Source organism: Hipposideros armiger, unplaced genomic scaffold, assembly GCF_001890085.2.
Source record: "Hipposideros armiger isolate ML-2016 unplaced genomic scaffold, ASM189008v1 scaffold_132, whole genome shotgun sequence".
Lineage (NCBI taxonomy): Eukaryota > Metazoa > Chordata > Mammalia > Chiroptera > Hipposideridae > Hipposideros > Hipposideros armiger.
The window spans coordinates 2,276,441-2,282,950 of NW_017731482.1; the positions used below are offsets into that span (position 1 = coordinate 2,276,441).

General features: G+C 53.3%; 1 protein-coding gene across 7 annotated transcripts in view; it reads left to right on the top strand.

Annotated features, from left to right (window-relative positions):
* The window catches only part of SLCO2B1 (solute carrier organic anion transporter family member 2B1), a 48,505-nt gene that overhangs the window by 1,712 nt on the left and 40,283 nt on the right, over positions 1-6,510 (top strand). For 3 of the 7 annotated variants that reach the window (XM_019649394.1, XM_019649392.1, XM_019649397.1), the window contains exon 1: positions 5,498-5,726. The exons of 3 other annotated variants lie outside the window; for them this stretch is intronic. The gene's annotated coding sequence lies outside the window, so the exon portion shown is untranslated. Of the gene's footprint in view, positions 1-5,497; positions 5,727-6,510 lie in introns of those variants that run through there. One more of the 7 variants, XM_019649395.1, reaches the window with a different exon arrangement.

A 6,510-nucleotide genomic window follows, 5' to 3' on the forward strand; every position in this document is an offset into this window, starting at 1 on the left:
TATTGTTATTCTTATCCCTGCAAGGCTCAGTTCTGAAATATCCTCTAGCTCCCCCATCACCTACGTACATACAGCAGGAGGCTGACCCCAGCAGCATCTGACCACTTAGCCACCAGAAGCCACATCTGGCCTCTCTTCCTGAGCCCCAACCCGAGCTCTGGTCAGGCTTCCCCCAGGTTCTCTTTCTAGTCTGGGGGCACTCTGAGGAATGTGGGGATGCAGGTGGTGGGGCAGGATACAGAGAGCCTGGAGCCTGGGAAGAGACCCAGGCCCAGCTCACTGGAGGGAGAGGGGCCAGCTGTCTCAGTCAGGAGTAGACACAAGAGAAAAAAGAGGCAGGGTCAGATCTGGCTCTCAGCTGAGCCCACCACCAGCTCACCACATCTGCGTAGGCAGCAGAACTTCCTTGTCTGTGGGGGAAGGGCTGGAGACAATGATCGCCTAAGACCTGTTTCATTTTGTAATTCAGAGAAGCCACTATCCCACCTCTGCACTTTTGCTCAGCTTTATCTCCACCAGGAAAGTCCCAGCCCACATCCCATTCTGGTGAAATTTGCCCTTTTCCAATTCCTGCAAATACCAGCTCTTCCAGGTAACCTTCCAGACTGATTCTCACAGCTAGCACAAACCTCTCACCCATAGATTGTTTGACCCTGTCTTTGTGGTTCATCCTTCCTTGTCCTTGGTGTTGTTTCTACTGCTCTCTCCAGCTCTTCTGGGTTCAAATGTCAGCCGATCCAGGGCAGGTAGGAGGGGCAAGGGAAAAAAACCACAATCCCAGGTTCAAATTTCAGCTCTGCATCACTGGCTTTATGAGAATGCAGTGACATGCTCTCACCCTTTTTAATAGGTGAGGACATAAATGTTCAGAGAGGGAAAGTGACTCACCCAAGGTCACCCAGCAAACAAACAGCAGAGTGGGGGCCAGAACTCAGCTCTGCCTGATGCCAAAGCCCTTTCCTCTCTGTGCCAATGCCCTCAGGGCTTCCTTTGCCCTTCTACAGACCGCACACTGGTGAGCCTCCACCCACGTTGGGCATTTCTCCACTGGCTCCAGATAAAGAAAGCTGCTCTCTGGGTACTAGTGACTGGGGAAGCTGCAGTGTGCGTATTGCACACTCCCAGGCTGAGCTTTGCCTGCTGGGCCAGATCTCAGACAACTGTGAACCAAATGGAAAGCTTGCTTAGACCCCACAATCCGGTGCCAGGCATCCAAAATACCCAGTCTGCTTCCGTCTCTTTCTGGGACTCACTTTCTTCATCTGTGCAGGTGATGGAGGGGGTTGGCCAAGATGGTCGCTTGGTCCCTTCCTGTGCTGAGAAGCTTCTGTCTCTGGAGGGAGCCTGGAGCAGAGGCCTCTCCTTAGCGCCAGGGCTGGGTCTTCCCATCAGTGTTAGTGGGGGGCTTGGCTATCCCCAGGGGGCCAGCCTCGGCTTCAATGGACAGAAAGCAAGCCTGGTCCCTGCCACCCGTGATGGGCTGCAGCCCAGGTCCCTAAGCACTAATGCCTGAAATGATGGAGAATGATTCTGCCTCACCAGGCTGGGAGCTCCCTGGGCTGGAGCCTGAATTGATCTGTTCTGGAGGCCCCAGAACGCTGCACAAACTGGCCAGAGGTGGGTATTGGGGAAGGCTCAGTACTAAGTGGTCTTCCTTCCTCTCATCCTCCCATGACATTCCTTCCCTCCCTCCCACCTGTTTTTGAAAGCCTACTCTAATGAATTGAGGCCTAGAGGCTCATGATACGAGTGAGGTGGGAGGGGCAGGAGGGGGGTGGGGGGCGTCTAACAGCACCCCTAGGGAGTAAGTGTAAGCACAGAGAGATGAGCTAGGACTAGCGGTTGTAGGAGGCAGTGTGGCCTGGGCCAATGACGCTTATAACTGCGCTCAGGCTCTATGTTTTAGGCCTAAGGAAACCAGCTTGGATTCTCCATAAGCTCAGGGCTCACCCTCCACCCATGCCCTCATCACAATTTTTAGGGTCATCTTGGGTCTAGGTGAGTAGCTGGGGCCAGAACTGGGAACAGAAAGTCCCAACATAGGGTCCCTGACCCGGCTCGGAAACCACCAGAAAGTGCTTGGCCCCGCCCCTCACCCCACATAGATCTCCCAAGAAGCAACAGCTGGGAGGCCTACAACAGCTGGACCTCAAGCAAGATAGTATCTTTCCAACAGACCACTCAAGGGTCCTATTAGGAGGAATTTCCCGAAGATTATAGCCAAGTCCAAGGCCTGGAGACTTCCCTTCCTGTCGTGGACTCTGTCCTCTGCAGAAGCCCAGCCCAGCCACACTGGGCCCCCATCCCTGCCTTGGGCTCCCGCCGCAGCCCCCCACTCCAGCCTGTTTTCTCCCTCATTCAGTTTATCTTCATTTAACAATCATGTTTCTAAGCTGGGCCAGGCCTTGAAAGATGAGAAGTGGTTTGCTGGGAAGACGGACACTCCAGGCTGAATATAGCATGTGCAAATGCTGAGAGGTGGGGAAAAAACCAAAAACCAAAAAAACAGGATGCCTCCACCAGGGCCAGTGAATGTGTTCACTAAGGGTGGGCAGATGACACAGAGTGGCTCCCAGTGGCCTTGGCCTCCCTGAAGCTGAGGCATCTACTCACGAATTGCAGATGGGATGGGAGGGAGGACAGGCTGACATTTGCTAAGGACTACAGTGTAAGCCAGCAGGGCATTTTCGTGTGAGATGCTTCTCTCATTCTACAGAGGGCAACTGAGGCTTAACGAGGCTATAGAAGCTGCCTAAGGTCACACAACTACAACGCGGGCAGAACAAATATTTGAATCCAAAGTCTCTGACCCAGAGGGTTTTAGCAAAGACCTGACATGGTCCATTAAGGCACAGGACTGGTCAGCCTCTGCCCAGGGCCATTCACTGCCTAATCAGATAAGAGGGGACGTAAAGAATGCAGAGGAGCCACCAGTTCTGGCTGAGGGAACTGGCCAAGATGGGGGTGTTTTGTGGAGGGAGAGACAGCTGGCCTGGGCCGCAGGAGCGAGGCAGGGGGTGGCCAGCAGGCCAAAGGAACCCAGGCAATCTAGGAGGTAGGAACGGTCAAGCAAAGGTTAGAGATGATGAGGCCAGCCTCCTCCCAACCCAGCCCCTCCAGAGAGAGGTGTGTGCTCACTTAATGAGGGCTGGATTGCCCAATACCTGCTTCTAGGAATCGTTCCGTTTGGAGACTCAGGATATGGGTGTGTTAGTACTGGAGCCTTGTGGATTTCCCAGAAACATCTTGGCTCCTTTGTGGCCCCGCATCCCCACTGCCCGCCCTTGGCACCTGAACACAGTTCCAGGACAGTTCCTCCTTTCGCTCTGTTCTCCTCAGATGGGGCACTCATGGCAGGGCTTCTCAGGCTCACTGGGCAAGTTTGCCCACCTGTGGCTTCTGTTACTGTCTTTCCACCCATGCCTCCTAGATTTCCAAAGGTCTGGCGTGAAGCTATATCCTTTCATGGGCTTTTCTGGAGCCCACAGCCTTGTAGGGATCTCCTGCTGGGTGTGATCCTGCCACCCCAAACTCACCACGTCTGAGGCTGAACTAATCACCACCCTACAATCCTGGACCTCAGTGGCGTACACCCAGGTGGAAAGCTGTGCCTCTTCCCTGCCTCCAGGACGCCTTGGCCTCTTGCACTCCCCACAGCTGCTTTTCCACCAAGCCCTGTCCATTCCACCTCCTCGCTGTGGTGTATCTACTCATCACTCTCCATCTGCCACTGCCTAGCTCAGTCTCATGACCCCTTGCTCCCCTGGGCCCCACTCCTGACTTCTCCCGCTCCTGACTTGCAGCCTGACCTCCCTACTCTGCTCCCACAGGCACAGAGCTCTTCCCAGGTGAAATCAGACCTCATCATCAGGCTCAGGACAAAGTCCAGCCCTTCCACTTGGCCCCTCCAACCGCTCCAGCCTCACCTCCTCACCTTGACTCCAGTGTTCCAGCATTGCCAGACTATTTGTACCCCAAGCCGTCGTTGTACTTTCATATTTCTGCCCTTCTCTCTGATGTTTCTTCCTCCAGGAAGCCTTCCAGAGCCTTCCAACCTAAGCTAGGGACTCTACGCTGTTTCTAAAGTCTTGAAACTCCTTGTGTCATATCAGTGAGCACATGTCATTGTGATTCTGTGTTAGATGTCTGTGCCCCCCCGCCCCGCCGCCCTGCCCTCACACACACTGGGAGCTCCCTGAGGGAAGAGACTGGGGCTTCTTGCCTCTGGGTCCCCAGTGGCCTGCTTCGGGGGGCTGTCAGTGTGTGTGGAATTAATTTTCATTCTCGCTCTTAAACCAGCAGAGACCAGCTCTGTTCCCTCCATGGTGACCCTGGGCAAATCATGGCCCTCTCTGGCCCTGTTTCCTCACCCTTCAAAGGGTTAACCCAGCCCAGCTTCCTGTCCAATGGATTCCCCAAGCCCAGTGTTGCTGTGGGGTCACAGACAGGGAACTGCCCAGGCAGGCTAGGCAGGTATCCCCAAAGAGGCTCCAACAGAGCACACCGCCATGGCCAGGCCCAGCAGCTTGGACAAGCTGAGTGTTGCCACATGTGAATGCAGGCCCAGTGTTGCCTGATCTGCTAATCTTCCAAGAAAAAACAAAAATCTGAAGTTTTATGTGAAATTGCCTGATTTTTAAATACTGGCAACTAACTTCAAACAGTGAGCCAGCATTGTGCAAGCTCTCAAAATATGTCTAGGAGTCCGATGTGCCCCCAGGCAGGACTGCTGAGCACTGCACAGCTCCGGAGGGCGCCATTCACCTCCTGCTGCACAGCCCACACAGCTGCATGTAGGCCAGGGTCTCCCAGTTGCACCTCTGCCTTATAGTTTATCTCTGCCGGTTCCTTTGATGGCCCTGGCAGACTATTTCCATACAACCACCTTTGACAGTTCACAGGAGGGATGGAATAAGAAATGGCTACATGGGGATTATTTTTGCATTTGTTCTAAGTCATCATTACAGCCATCTTGTAGTTGTTGTTGGGGGCTCAGGAGTCAGACAGACCTGGGTTCCAGTCCAGGCTTTACCATTTACCAGCCCAGGACCCTGGATAAATCACCTCTCCTCTCTGTGCCACAGTTCCTTCCTCTGTATTATGGAGTCACAGCAGCCAGCTCAAAAGGTTACTAAGAGGATGGGTGAGTGTGTCAAGCCCAGCCCAGCCCAGCATAGTGTTGCTGGACTATGGTAACCCCTAGGACGAGCTTCTTCATCTGGGCTGCTTCCTGTAGCGTGTTAGGAGAACCAGAGAGCTGGGTCTCCCAGCCCCCCACCTTCCCAGCCTGTGGGGTTGAACTTTCTCTAATTCTCAGGCTCCGAAAGTGATGACACTCCTTGCTCTCTCAAAGCAAGATGTGGAGGCAGGCAGGGTATTTATGGCAAGACAGACAGCTGACAGAAAGACTGGCTGCCTGACTGAGAAGAAAACAAAATTCACTAAGTATCTGCTATGCACCATGTCTGTGCAGGCTCCCCACTCGTTACTGACACAACCTGTTGATAGGACAAAGTCTATTGTTTACCAGATAAGGAATGGCACCACTTCTCAAAGCTTTGGCAGTATCTCAGAGTGGGAGGAAACTTCAGTGTTTGCTGAGAACTGGAAGTTTGTTTTCAGGCTGTCCCTTCAGCACGAGCAGGGAGGTAGGTGAAGGGAGCTTGACTAGGACTGGGTAAGAATCGTGATCCAACAGTCCAGGGTTTGTAGATGGAAACAGCAAGGTAAGGACTTTGAGGGGAGAGAGTCAAAGAATTTGGGGGTACAGACTCTGTTTATGGTTTCCCTTGAAAAGATGATCGGTCTTTCAGGAAGTTCCTGTACTCAGCAGTCAAGTCATTGGTTTGGTCTGGTCAGTCTGGGAAAAGTAAGAAGGAAAAATGCTAACGAAGACAGTGGAATATCAAAGTCAAGTTTATGTGGATAGTAAGGTGTGGTTTGGGGCTTTTAGTGTCCAGGCTGAATGTGGGGTGGAGGGCCTGGTTCCCAGGGGACGCTGTCTGCACTGGGAAGTAGGGACCATCATCCCTGCACTGCGGATGAGGAGGCCAAAGGGCCACTGGTCCAAGACCATGCAACAGGACAGCCGCTGGGGATTCAAACCTGGGCGGTTGCCTCCAAAGTGAGTAAGTGTGCATGGAGAGAAGGGGTCTAGGTGCTCAGATTTTGTGGTTGACTTGGCTGCAAGGGAGAGAGCTAATCCAGAGATGGTGTGAACTTGGCAGAGCCAGGTGTGCATGGAAGAGAATGGGTTTCGTTGGGCCTTGTGGTCTTGGAGACAGTTGAAGATTATCAGGAAAGGGAAGGGCAGTGGTCCTCAGTGGGGCCTGCTGTATGCCAGACATGGGCCAGACACCCTAGATGCCTTAGCTTCTAGATGCTGTATCCTCACCTTACAAATGAGGAAACAGGCTCAGAAAGATGAAGGGGCTTGTCTAGGCTCACATAGTCAGCTGGTGGTAGTGGGGCTGGCGTTCAGACCCAGGTCTGAGGACTTGGAAACCTGCC